The 14,714-nt window shown below is 40.9% G+C and overlaps 1 protein-coding gene across 5 annotated transcripts in view; it reads right to left on the bottom strand.

The window, feature by feature from the left end:
- The window catches only part of PRDM2 (PR/SET domain 2), a 122,670-nt gene extending 108,885 nt beyond the window's left edge, over positions 1-13,785 (bottom strand). For 4 of the 5 annotated variants that reach the window (XM_074975545.1, XM_074975544.1, XM_074975546.1 and 1 more), the window contains exon 1: positions 13,712-13,785. The gene's annotated coding sequence lies outside the window, so the exon portion shown is untranslated. The remainder of the gene's footprint in view (positions 1-13,711) is intronic. The other variant, XM_074975548.1, reaches the window with a different exon arrangement.
- Between the last annotated feature and the right edge of the window lie 929 nt (positions 13,786-14,714).

Here is a 14,714-nt window from a genome sequence, read left to right as displayed (position 1 = left end):
GGTGATATGTACTGAAACGTGGTGGTTAATTTTTTTTTAAACTAATTTTGGTACAAACCCCATCTGTAATAGAAAGAGTTGAAAATTTGTCCTCAGTCTTCTTCAGCTTTGTGCATTTGACTATACTTTGCAATTAGATATTATGAAAAATAATAAGACTATTAAAATATAATCTGCCATATAGTCACTGGGCTGCTTTACATCTACAGAAGGAACTGTATCAAGACACAACACCTTTTTTAACGTGCAAGAATGTAATGTTAAATTCTACTAGGTAGCAGTGTTCCCTGTAAGCTGTGTGCTTGGGCTTGCAGAGAGCTCACAGCTAGGTTTTGTGTTTCGATTGGCAGTGCACATTCAAACATGCACACAAAATTATTCCACACACAGATGGAAAAAGATTAGGAGGGAACATTGCTCGGCACCCAAAACATTAAGATTACAAAACTGAATAAAATGAAAACTAAACAGTTGTAGGGGCAGTAGTTTTGTTGGCGGGAGAATTACATCGATGTGACATAATCCACACCAATGCTTTTGTAAGAGAAGCTTATGTTGGTCAGGTAAGCATTTTGTTTTTACTAGCAAAAGTGCTAGCATAGACAGATCTTTATTCAACATAGGTAAATGTTCACAGGATCAGGACCTAACTACACAACCAAATAAAGTGACTTTTACATCACAAATAGGATTTTTTTTTACCTAAATTCACAAGTCATTAAATATTTTTTCAAAAAATAAAGAACATTACACCATCCTTATTTATGATCATGGGAATCCTGACATACCAGGCTCTAATTAGCACAAAAGCCACCAAAAGGATATATTTTAAAATATAAATAAATTACAACTACATTATTACTATAGAAAAACTTCACATCATCAGCTGTAACAGATTAACAAGAGATAAAATATATATTTTAGCTAACAGTGGTTTCATCTGTTAGCTTGAACAGTGACACACAGTTACAGCCACCAGGTAAGCTGAGTCAATAACCCAGACAAGGATATAATATTCAGACATTGGTCATTTCCAGTAATATAGCCAAAGTCTCAAAAGTGTCCATATCAATTAGTTAACTCATTCTATGTTTGCTAATTCATGTTCACAACATTCATTTAATATAATGCTATTTCTAGATGCTAGACAACATAAACATTAACATATAGAAACCTGATCAAATCAGAATTTGGCAGGAAATCCAGATTCCTTTATAATCAACAGCTCTAATTAAAGCAACAATGTTCCGTACTCAGAGAGCTTGCTGGACATTTAATGGCCATCCAATTAATTTTCCAGATGATTGTTAAATGACTTGCAAAGGTGTAAAAAAACAGATCCTTATAATATGTCTTTATTAATAAAAGTGAAATTATAAACTTCCAAAATGGGTTTAAGAATCACTTTCGAGTTTTAAAGACTCCATATTACCCATTTGATCTTACTGATCAGCAAATAGGATAACACTACCAGGCTGATCAAATCAAAAAAAGTTCACATACATTGTAATTATGAAAGGTGACCCTTATACAGGCCAGATACAAGAACGAAACATTGTTAAATTGTATTCATTACTGATTAATCTTTATTTATAATAGGATAAACCTACAGCAACTGCTTCACAGATTTCAGTCGTTCACCAAAAACATCTGATCAAAATTGTTGACAAACCGATAAAATTTAAATATATTTAAAGAAAGTTGTACCCTGATACCAATGTAATAAATTGCTCAAACCAGAAATGACATTCTATAACTTGTCCTTTGTTTAACGTGTAATTCTTTAAATGTGGAAGTCCATGCTCTGTGAGTAGCATTAAGAAATCACCGCATTGCCTATCAAAAGAAAGGGTGCTGCCACTACATAAAAATTAACAAGAAAAAAATCACAAGGCAACATGGCTTAAGACTTCAAAACTAAAAACACAAGTAAAAGAGAAAGACTTCAATACTGCAAAACAGCATGCCTAGACATTAACTGTGAAATGTACAGACCTTTATTATATTAAGTATTTGCCTCTATTCACCAGATGGCAAAAATAAATAAATTCTTTACTAACATGCACACATGCATCAAGGGATTATCTCCATTACAATGCAAGATATTAACAACAGCATTGCGGACAATCAGTGAACACATTTATAATTGTTGTAGGTCCCTTCTCCAGCCATCCATCTTTAAATTAACAATTTTCCCCATTAGTTAGCAACTGCAATTACAACTGCCCTCTGCTTAAGGTATTATCTCTTCTTTTTCCCCAGAAACAATGATAAAACAAATTGACTGCTGAAGACTGCAGCACTCACTTCTCACACTAGGTTTCAGCAAATCACCCCTAGGTAATGCAGCATAAGATTTTAAATCCACTGCACTTCCAAGAGGAGCATACAACTTACCATAAAACAATATTGAGGAGAGCAAAGTGAACTAATCACAGGATCGCTTCCAAATTCACTCCGATAAATAATCAGAGCAGTGTTAAAATACTAGACAATGACAGTACATCAAAAGCATATTCATTGTCAAGCCATCGCTACTGGGCAGGGGGGGCGAAAGCCTTGACTATTTCTTTTTCTGCTGTGCTGTCAGTAAAAACTATGATCCATCACTATTTTCCATTATGCTATATGATAGTGAAATGCTCTCTCTGCTACATCTAGGAAGAAATTGTGACTCCCCTTAATTTTGAAAAGTCACATGAAAGGTGAACTGCAAAGGGAAATTTCAAATTGGGTTAAGCCTAGGTTTAAGGACAGTATTGAATGCCCCCAAGCCCCCGCACTATACAGTTCAGCTCAAACATCAAGACTCAATTTAATACAGATTTTCCCTTTTCAGCTCACTGTTTAACCATTCTCAGAAGCATCATTTAAACCAGGGGTGGGCAATAAGCAACTCACAGGCTGGTCACAGTTTGCCAAAGTTAGCGTTTTGCAGGATGCCAGCACTTTATTTACCTGTACATCTGCAGGTATGCCCGATTGCAGCTCCTATTGTCCACAGACTGCCATTCCTGGACAATGGGAACTGTGCGAATTAGTGGCCCAGTCTGCGCTTCCTGCAGCTTCCATTAGCCGTGGATCACCAATGCCAGCCAACGGGAACTGAAAGCAGCCACACCTGCAGATGCCATAATCCCATTCATGTAGAATAAGGGAAAATGAAGGTCACAGAAAGATGTACTAATATGTTTTGTTGGCTGACCTTAATACAGTTTTTCATTTTTAAATCAAGATTTTCATACCAAAAGGAACTTTTAGAAAACCAAACAAACAAAGACAACTGTTAAAAAAGAACGAGAAAGTAAGTGAAAAACCTATGTCCAAGCAATCCTTCTCTTTTTAAAAGCATGGGCTCATCAATGCCATAAAGATAATGGTGAGGCCACATTTTGCTCTCAGGCACTGGTATAAATTAACTAATTGATTGAGTTAGTCTAGATTTTTCCCTGGTGTAATTGGGATCAGAATTTGACCCGCTATTTGGAAACTTCAAGGACAACTAGCATCTTCTCTCCTTCCACATAGGATTTAAACATTTGTCATAACTTTCAAGCTTCTTTAATTCTGTGCCTGGTCCCATCTCTTCTTTTACTCATCCCCCACTCCCTGCCTCCCTTCTTCGCTGTATCCTCCCTTACTGTTCCCTTTATCTTTCATGCAGTCCGCTCACAGAGCTATTAACAGCTACCCTTTGCCAAATGTTTGTGTTTAAAGAGGATGTGAACATCTAATTTTTTGAATATCACATCATTTACAGCACTGACCAAATAATGTAAAAATCTGCTGAAACCACTATTCACATTTCCCACCCCAAAGAAAAATGAAATCCTATAAAGAGCATGAATTAATAAAAGGAACAAGGTATTTTGTTTCCCAAACCCGAGGACTGACGAATCATGAATGCCAAGTAAAAGCCTTTTTGCTTTCCTTCTCCAAAGCGAGAATTTCACATAACACGGAAGTAACCAACCTGAGACTGTTCTCTTGCGTGAACAATGTCTTGCAGACTAAGAAAGTTACACACACGTAAAAATGAAACAGCAATAATATGACTGAGTAGTTTCTTTAACAACAAGCATTTGTTCTACAATTCAGGGGATTTCTGAACCAAGTAATAATTAAGGAACTCCAGATGGAAGCTGAATTTGCCTCAGATGAAAAGCCCAACACAAGAGTGTGTGTGTGTGTGTTTTTTGTTTGTTTTTTTTTTATAATTGGCCGCTATGTTTAGAGTTCTTTTCCAATACTCTAAGATAGCTGTTTCATAAAGAAACAACTTCCAAGTTGGTAGTTTTTCTTGTTTGTTCATTCTTAACATGAGTAATATAGGCTAGTTATGTATTTTCAATAAAACCTTACAAATGCTGAGGAATAAACAGACTTCTGAAGCTATAACGGACCCAAAATTTGCCGTATCCTCAGATTTTTCAGCTTATTAGTATCAATTCCATATTAGGTATAATATTCTCTTCTTCCCACACCCATAATGCGCTAATTGAAAGAGCAGTGGAACGGGTGATTGTGCCAAGAGCTTATTCACTGTTGCTAATTTTAAAAACAAGAAAAAAAATGTGGACAACTTTGTAGAATACCATCATGTTTTCCTTGGTAGGAGCACTGCATTCCCAGCACAGAGAAAGCAGACTGAGTAGTATGCGTATATGGTTAAACATCAGAAGGAAAGTCTCCAAATTTGCAGGTTCAGCAAACAAGCTCTTTTTCTTCTGAAGAGATGCATAATCTTTAATAAGGTATGTTTCATGTTATTGCATGCTTCTGTAGCAAAACACAGCAGAACAAAGTCCTCAAAACTAAATATGTCTACAAATTAAGAGTTCCAAGTAAGATTTTGGTTTTGGGCTTTGGGGTTGCTTTATTTGCATTTATTTTATACAATGCAAACTATCAAGAAGTATGAGAAAAAAAAACAACTCTTAAAATTACTGACTGCTCCCATTAACCATTTCAATGAAGGGATAAATATAAATATTGAATGAAGAACTGGATACATTAAATGAAAGAGTTTCACTGCAAATTCTGTATCCTCTGCTGAAATGCTGTTCAGACTCTTTCCCTCTATTCCTCCTACAGAAATACTGTTTTTCCTCTCTCTCTCCCCCCAGTGGAGAATGCATAACCACCAAAATTGTTACCTGTTTTGTAGAACCACCTAAAAAATGCACTTTTCAAACATGACATTATGATATTTGCTCAAAGAGTTTCTAGTCTAAAAAGACAAGACAGAAGATAAGACGGTGAAAAACAAGACAATGTACAGGCAAAGTAGTCAAGATAATTAGCACAGGCATAAGCTCATGTAATTTTATCTGTTATATCTCACTTTTAACAGAAATATTTATTAACTCCTTGCCATTGTTCATTGTACTTTATTCATCGCTTTTCCCATTTGGGTGTTTTAGTCTCTTCCCAAAAGGTTGGGGTTTTATTTATTTATTTTTTTTTGTTCAGTACCATTTTTCTGACCTACTTTTATCATGTTTCTTCTAGAGATCTAAATCTTTTCAATTATTTTGTAAGTATTAGGCTATGTCTACACTAGCACTCTACGTCGAAGTAGCCTATTTCGAAGTAAAGACATCAAAATAGGCTACTTCGACGTGTATCATCTACACGTCCTCTAGGGCTGGTGCCATCGATGTTCCCCGGAAAGAAATGTGGAGCATCCACACACACAAGCACTCCCCATCGAAATAAGGGGCCAACAATGCCCCTAGCCACTCCCTTAAAGGGCCCCTCCCAGACACACTTGCCCTGCACAGCACGAGATCCACAGAGCTGACAACCAGTTGCAGACCCTGTGCACACAGCATGGACCCCCAGCTGCAGCAGCAGCAGCCCGAAGCCCTGGGCTAAGGGCTGCTGCACATGGTGACCACACAGCCCCGCAGGGGCTGGACAGAGCATCTCTCAACCCCTCAGCTGATGGCCGCCATGGAGGACCCCTCTATTTCGAAGTAGCAGGACATGGATCGTCTACACACACCCTACTTCGACGTTGAACTTCAGATGGGAATAGCGATTTCGATGTCTTACCACCTAACGTCGATTTCAACGTCGAAATAACACACAGCGCGTGTAGACATGACGCGTGCTATTTCGACATTGTGTTGGCTACTTCAAAGTAGCTGGCTAGTGTAGACGCACCCTTACTGTTTTGCTTTATTTCCACAAGCCCCTGTTTATGTTCTGCTTTAGCTCTTATATTGCTAGTTTAGCTGTAATTAAATGATATCAGTAAGTCAGTCCCCAATTATTCTATTTCCTTTCTGATCTTTCCCTTCTTCAACTTCAGTCACTTCAGCTCCTCTGCAAACTGTCAAATCCACTTTAAACAAAACACACCAAAAGCCAACAGATGGTGATGTCAGTTGGATACCTACAGTATGAAAAATTATGGCCCTACAATTCAGTCCTCCTAAGGCACTCCCGGGGAACTAAAGGAGTGGAAGTCCTTCCCTCCTCCCCTCACCCCAATTCTTCTCTACCAGCACTAGGTACGAGGCCCTAGCTTCCAGCTCTCACTCACCACATGAGCAGGAGGAAGTTGGCTACAAGAATCCCTGCTACATTGTTCTTTACCAAAAAGAGAACGAAACAAAAAAACCAGCAGATTCTGAACTTGAAGCACAAGCTTAAAAATAGCCTTCAGGCTTTTTATAAACAGCTTTAAGCAAGTCTATAAAAGATATCCCTAAGGCCCACCTGCAGTACAAAGCAGTCCTGAAGGAAAGGTTTGTCAAGCATTTTCCAGGGAGCACACTCCACACTAAAGCAACCTTTGAATTTAAAAATAAATAAATAAATAAAAGACAACATAGTTGAATAACACCTAGTTCAAACCAAAAACCTGCCACAAGGTTCAAATTGATAAAATTACTAGGTCCCTTCCCTAGTGCCAAAAATGAACTGGGAAATAAATAGTTGTGAGTTAAACAAGATTTGCTGCATCTCTTAACCTTGGTCGGAGTTTCAGAAACGTCTGTTTAGAAACATTCAGTCTTAGTCAATAAGTTATGTTTATTTTGAGGAAACTATATATGACATTCTTAAGGGAGGCAGCACTGCAGCAACTCTGAAATAGAACACTGGCTTAATTTACAGTCAAAATACTTTGGCCTTGTTCTGAATTCTACTTGCAAAGTTTATGATTAAAAGATATATCTTACTAAGAGAAAAACCCACACACCACAGATGAAATAAAGTGAACAACCAAACATCCAGCATAACAACTATATTTGTAGACAATATTTTTAATATCAATTTTAAAGTATTTTTAAGTTTAAACCAAATAGAATAAAAAAGTTAGGCTAAACGCTGCTATACCTCCAAGACTCTGTACACGTGAAAACTCTTTAATTAAAAAAAAAAGTCATCTACCCCACAAATAGCAAAAACAAGCAAAGATTAATCCCATTTAGACATTAAAAAACAGATGCAGACAGTTTATATGACTCGCCTCAGCTCATACTGAAAATCAGCAATGGAAGGTGAAAGAGAACGCAAGTGATACCATGTGATTTTCTTCCCTTCATTTGTGTCCAGAAAATGTCTATTTTTTTTAATTGTAACACATAAAAAATCATCATTATGAAAAAAGACAGTCACCTTTTCAGCTTTATTCCTACAATTAAGACTGATATTTTGAGTTATAATACAATGTTTAACACTAAGTGAAATAAGGCTTGTATACCTTAATTTGTTAGCCCTAAAAGGCTTTTTAAACACAAATGATTTTAAAAATACAATTAGTTCTGTCAGTGGGGAAGTTAATTACAAAGACATTTCAGTCATTCCCGATGGCCAAAATAAAAGCAAAGTGAAAATGGGGCATAAAAGTTAATCGGTGATCATACAAAAATCTTAAGTAAGCACGGTTGCATCATTAACCAGGGAGCAGGCAGGACCTCACCTAGCAACAGTATATTAAAAAACCAAGTGAACGGCTTTAACTTAAAAAAGTACAACTGTAAGTCTCTACATCCACACATTAAGCTCTCTACAACTAATTTCTTCCAACTGTAGATTAAGTAATAGGATGCTAAGGAAGAGGTCAGTTACATAAGCAAGGATCTGAAAACAATAGACTAGCTGCACACATTTAAAACTGTGTTAAAAATAGGTTTTATTACTACCCAAACACAATAATTGTGTGTTAAAATTCTGCAGTCTTCCAAAACACATGTGTAGCAATCCAGAAACAAGGACAGATTTAATATCAGTCAACACTGAGAACAACAGAACTGAAAAGAATCAAAAGAAAAAGCTAACGCTTACATGTTACAAATACAATGTTTAATACTTTGGGCTCATCCAGTCTTTCATCAGAGGATCTCAAAAAAAACTTTATAACCAGCAATTCATGCTCTGTGCCAATGACATAAGAACTATGACCATTTCAGACAGTTGAAATCAGGCACACAGCAGTTCAGTGATTTGTCAGTAATAGAATGGGGACTAATTTTAGCAATCCCAGCTCCTTACTCTATCAGCTAAACCACGTTTTTCTCAATACCACAAAACAAAAACAACAAAAAAAAAACCCTGCTAAAGAATGTAATATCGCACCCCCATAGAAAAACTCTTTTGTTTCAAGAAGCCCATCTTTATTTTAAACGTACAGTTTAAAAAACATTTAAAGGAACACAGTTAACTTAAAAATTACACTTCAGCCTGAAAAAATGTGACTGCAAAGACTGAGTGGCATTTAAGCTTAACTGAATGATTAAGGAACACATTTTTCTGTTTTTTTTAAAGCTATTCACAGTATTGATGTAATTTTATTTATGTAACATTATTTATAGCACATTATGTATATTCAGTGTCATACTTCCCTTTACACAGTTAATCATTTCTCCTTTCCCTTTTGCTTCTAAGTCTTTCATATAAACAGAGAGGAAAAAATTTAAGCTAAAATATGATTTCAGAACCAGAAATTGGTACAGTAACTTTTTAAAATGATTGGATTATGAGTTGATAGTTGCCCTTTAAACAATAGAACAAAATATGCAGCAGGTCCATAAGAGTCCTCTAACGTGTATCTAAGACACATTTCAAGGCAGGATCAAAAAACTGTGCTGAAGACAGAGCACCTGAAATAATGGGTACTGCATTGAAATAATAGGCATAATACAAAAATATTTCAGAGGGAAATCTATTAATAATACTGTAGAATGGTTTGCTCATATACCAATATTTCCATGAGGTATATAAAAGTGTAGTGAACTGAGCCAGTGACAGGTTAAATGTTCATGCATATCTTAAATATATCTCAAATGACATGATGAACAAAAATAAAAATGCTATTGGGCCCTAAACATTTTAGTAAAGGTTTGTGAAAATGAGATCCAGAACAGCACAATAGACAAGTGTTAAAATTATACATCTGAAAAGCATTAAATACAATAGGACTCCGTGTTTAAACAAAGACAGATTTGAATTACATTTTAAGAAAAAGATCTAATGTGTAGTTTTCAGCACCATGCATTTTTTCCAGCTGATTTTTATATACCCCTGGAAGGGGTACAGAGGAGTAGGTCTCAACCTGTTTACCATTATGGGCTGCAGATGCATCTCTCTGTATTATGTGGGCAGCATTCACAACAATATATACTACCCATATGGACCTGATGGTACATGGGCTGTAGCTGTGTGCTGATTGAGACCCACTGGTATAGAGCAATCTTACTACACACCTTGTCAGACACAAGATCTTTGTCATTTGTGAACTGCATGCTTGACTTCAGAGGAGACAGGCAGGGACTAAAGCACTAACCCATCATCAACCATTCAAATTTTAACAGCCCAGGAAGTTACTCAGAGAAATTTAGATTCACTTTCATTTACTGCTGTATCATTCGCTTCCATTTTTAGGCAGAGGATGATGCAGAAAGATAAAGGAGACTGAGCATATGTATTTTTTGTTCCAGTGACGTGTACACTGCATAACCTGCATAGCCTACTTCCACAATAAAATCTCATACATTCAAGATTTTAAAACACAACCTGGTCTTTCAATCTGAACAGTTCCTACTCCTGAAAAGGGAAGAACAGAGCATCCAGACCAACACCTGAAAACCTGTCATCAACATCAACAGCGCCCCTTTCAAGCCTGGCTCCCTGGAAAAAGGCTTTTTGTTTTCAAAACCCCAAACTTGCAGCAGCTATATATCCACAGTCCTCTTTCCAGGGACTTAAACCTTCATCTCTCTACTAACACATCCATCGCAGAGGACTGCAGAGAAGGTATCATAAGTGTGTCAATTGTGTTACATCTTAAATTTGCCTACAGTATTGCTGAGCCTGAAGATCTGGCACGTCTATAACTGCCAAGAGGTCAGCAAGAGGGTTGCTTTATTCGGCGAACTGGCATCTGGAAATAGGCCAAAAGGGCGACCTAAATTGTGCTACAAGGACACGGGCAAGCATGACCTCAGTGCTCTCTCTATCAGTGTGAGCACCTGGCATTCGCTCGCCTCAGACAGGCATGCCTGGAAACAGGGAGTGAAGGAAGCTCTTGTTCTGTATGAAACTACCTTGGTGAAGGAAGTGGAAGACAGGAGAGCCCTCAGGAAGATCCATGCCCATGATACCAGAGCGACGTGTGCCTACTGCTGCTCACAGTGCAGAAAGGACTGCCACTCCTGGATTGGATTGCACAGCCACAGAAGATGCTGCTCGAATCAGTCCAACTGGGGCGCAAACCCATGATGCCTCGGGATCGAAGGATGCCTACTACTTTATTCCTAACATTCCAAGATCTAATCTACACTACCACAGGAGATAGACCCACCCAGGGTCAGTCTTCAGGAGTTTGATTTTGCACGTGCACAAAAAAAAAAAAAAAAAAAATCAAGCTCTTAGAGGTCAAAGTCGACGCGGCACTCCTCATGAAGAAGGCTGAAGGGAGAAACTCATCCATCGACCTTTCCCTTTTAAGACAGGCAAGTTAGCAGAGCATAGATACATCAATTTTAGCCACACAATTGGTGTCGCTAAAATTGCCTATCTGCGGTCAATTTCTATGTCTAGTGTAGACATAGCTTAAAAGATCCTGGGGAACGATACTGACCATTCAACCTGAAGTCTTTCGTGCAGGGCATTGCATTGACCTATCTTGTCATACCTACTGTTCACAGTTAAACAGTCCTGTGGCACCTTATAGACTAACACATTTATTCATGGGCTCTTGTAGGTGAAATCCACTTGTGTTTCACCCACGGAAGCTTACAACCCAATGAATGTGTTTAGTCTCTAAGGTACTACAGGACTGCTTGTTATTTCTGAAGCTACAGGCTAACATGGCTACCCCTCAGATTATTCAGAGTGTCTGACAGGTCTTTTGTTTCTTTAAAGCAAACAAAACAAAACAAAGAAAAAAAAACCTTCTGTCTGCAATTCCATGTGTAGTAGCAACAATGGAAGTGCTAACTCTGACTAGCTACTAGTGTTTTAACCACTGTCATCTCACCTGCCCAGAGCAAGTCTAGAGACCACAGGAGTTAAATTGCTGAAGGCCAGTCTATACTAGTGCTTGCATGAGTGAGGTTACGCCAAGCAGTAGTGACAAGTTGAAATTCTTAATGAGAAGGCTGTGCAAACATTAATCTTTGCAGAGTGTCAGACGAAGTGAGTCTTTGCCCATGAAAGCTTATGCTCCAGAAAATAAATAAATAAATAAATAAATAAATAAAATCTATTAGTCTATAAGGTGCCACAGGACTTCTCGGAATCTTTTGCAGTGTGCATGAAGAGACTGGTATAACCTATTGAGCCTTTCGGACGTAGGCAATACCTTGGTCTACCAACTCCATCTTCTCTGATCCAGCTACTGAGAGAGATGATTAACCAACAACAGGAGCTGCATGAGAGTTGCTACCTCAAGATAACAAAGAATGTTGGTAAGAAGGGAGAACAAATTGGAGAGATGTTAGCAGCTGCACTGGAGGAAAAAGGGGGTGAGCCTGTCTTCCTGTTTATTACTAAAAAAAGAATGGAGTTTATTAGATTCTCCGCTGCATTTGAATACTCAGGTAGTGACTGACAAAGGCAGCTTTTTTCCAACTACAACTGATGAAAGGGTCTGATATTTTCTTCACCCCTCCAAGTCCTGTATAAACACTACCGTTAGTACAATCATTTGGAAATGTTAGTGCTGAATGTGACTACCCACTCATTAGACAATGTTTTGCAAAGAGAATACATCATGCCAGCATGTCATGTCCTGCACTGGCTTTTGCTCATTCAGCAAGTGGAGTTTTGATCCATAGCCTCAAATGCAATTCACTTAGGGCTCTTTCTCCCCAGTGATACCACTGCACCTCCAAACAAGAGCTCTCTAGTTTGCGCTAGAGAGACTGTCACAGGGTATTTTCAGGGAGGAGTCTGTATACATCTATCCCACCGCTGCGGCTGTGCCACTGTAGTGCCAAAGAATGTGTGTGTCCTACTCCAGTGGAAAAACCCTTCTACTTACAGTAATTTAACTCTCCAGAAAGCTGTAGTTAAATTGATAGTGGTTGATATCTTCAACCAGGCCAGCAGCTTCTACAGCTCTGAGTCTGGTGACTGCAACTACATCCTACAGTGCATGAAGACTTTCATACTCCAGACTCAGCCTGGCTAGGTCACTTTAATTTTTATAAACAAACCAGACCTTTAACTCTGGAGTTCATTTCTCCCTTGTTGAGCAGAGCTTGGAGCCTTGGTCTTTAGGACCACCTCTACACAGAAGTGTTATTTCAAAATAATCCATTCCCAAACAGTTATTCTGAAATAGCTTATTTCAAATAACCCAGCCCCGCACAAGGATGCATTTGAAATAGCACCCAGCTACAATGCTAGCACAGCTTCCTCTCTGTTACTATTTCAAAATAGTGCCACTAGATGCCATCATAGCTTATTGCAAAACAGGCTAATGCTAATCCATGTCTTAACAGCACTTATTCCTCTTCCTGTAATTAGGTTTACAAAATTCAAAATAACATTCTCCTGATTCCAATTTATTTCAGAAGGGGGTGTGCATCCTGAAGACACAAGCAAAGTGATTTAGAACTAAGGGCTGCCACAGGACCCCTCCTTGCTTTTGCTCTAACTAAGGGCTGTGATCTCGAAGTCACTTTGCTGGGGGGGCCCTAGCCTAGGTGAGCTGCCAGGGCTTTTGATGAGAGGGGAAAGAGAAGAGGATGGGATCCTTGAAGCAGGGGGGCACGTTCAGGCCGGCCAACTGGGAATCTCCCGGCCTGTGAGATGCTGCTTAGCGTGGGGCATTTCCACCACCCATCCCACCGCCGGCCGCTGCAAGAACGGTATGTGGCAGCGCAATGTTTAAACCCGCCGGGAGGGGTGCACAGCCGCTTTCCCAACCCAACCCCACCTCCCGCCCCGCCTTGGCACGAGCCTCCGTCCGCTGTCCCCCAAGCCCACGCGCCTTCCCCCGGCCTCCCCGCCAGCGGGCGCCCCACAGCCCGGCTCGCCTCCTCCAAGGGGCACCTGTGGGGCGCGCGGCTGGGGGGGGTGTTATCCACAGTCCCTCCGACAGCTCCATCCGCTGCTCCCGGGCGCCCACCTACCGCCCCGCCCAGGCAGGGCCGTCCCCCGGCTCCCCGCTAGGGGCCGCCCCCAGCGGCCCAGGACCCCAAGCGCCCAGCAGCTGCGGTGAGCGAGGGCCGCGCGGTCGGGTCCCTCTTACCTGCAGCGCCGACACCCCCTGCCCCCCGCGGCCAGCCCGGCTCTAAGTAGCCCGGAGCGGCCCCAGGCTCCGGCACCAGCCGGACGCCATTTTGTCTCCGGCCTCGGAAGTGACGTCGAGAGGAGGGGGGCTCTGAGGAACGGGCCCCCCACCCCAGCAGGGAACCCCGAGTCTGGGCCCGCCTCTCTCCGGCTCCAGACACCGCCGCGAGGCCCTGTGGGTCGCCCCGGGCCCTAGACCCCTCCCCGCCTGGCCCCCTCCCCGGACCCCAGTACCTGCTTCTTCCCCGGCTCCTTAAACACCCCGACCTGCCCCTCCCCAGCCCCCTTCTCTCCCTGCTCCCTCCGGGACGCCCTATTGGCTCTCCCCACTTCTCCCTTAATACCGGCTTCTCCCCTTCCCCACTCCCCCGAAACCGTTACTCCCCCCCCCAAACTCCCATGCCCCCTCCCCCAAAGCCCCTGTTCGCTCCGCCAAATCCCCTCCCTTCTCCCATGGCCATTCCTCCCATCCCCCAAACGGTTCCCAAGACCCTAAAACTCTTCCCCACTTCCTCCAGGTGTCCTCCCCACACCAGCCTCTACCCCCTCCCTACTCATTCTCAGACTCCTTCCCCTGCACTCCGTCTCTGCCTCCTCCCTACTCACTGCCCCAAACCCCATGCCAGGGCTTGTCTATACTTACCGGCAGATCAGCGCACTGGTGGTTGATCTTCCAGAGTTTGATTTTGCACATCTGATGAAGACACAGCAAAATCCATCTCCCTGGGCTCCAGAGTTGACCCCTCTACACCACACTATTGTATGGAGTAAGGGAGGTGGATGCAAGAGTATAGAGGCTAGGTCTTCACTAGGAAAATAAATCAATTCTAGCTATGGAAATGCCATAGGTAGAATTACGTAACTGAAATTGACTTATTTCTCTAGCATGGACTCACCCCCAGTCTCCCTCTCTGTTCCCAAACATCCCAAGACCCCACAAACCTCAACCTTTACCTCTCCCT

This window comes from Carettochelys insculpta, chromosome 23 (assembly GCF_033958435.1).
Source record: "Carettochelys insculpta isolate YL-2023 chromosome 23, ASM3395843v1, whole genome shotgun sequence".
Lineage (NCBI taxonomy): Eukaryota > Metazoa > Chordata > Testudines > Carettochelyidae > Carettochelys > Carettochelys insculpta.
Note: the sequence above shows the minus strand (reverse complement) of the source record. Positions and strands in the feature narration are given on the sequence as shown.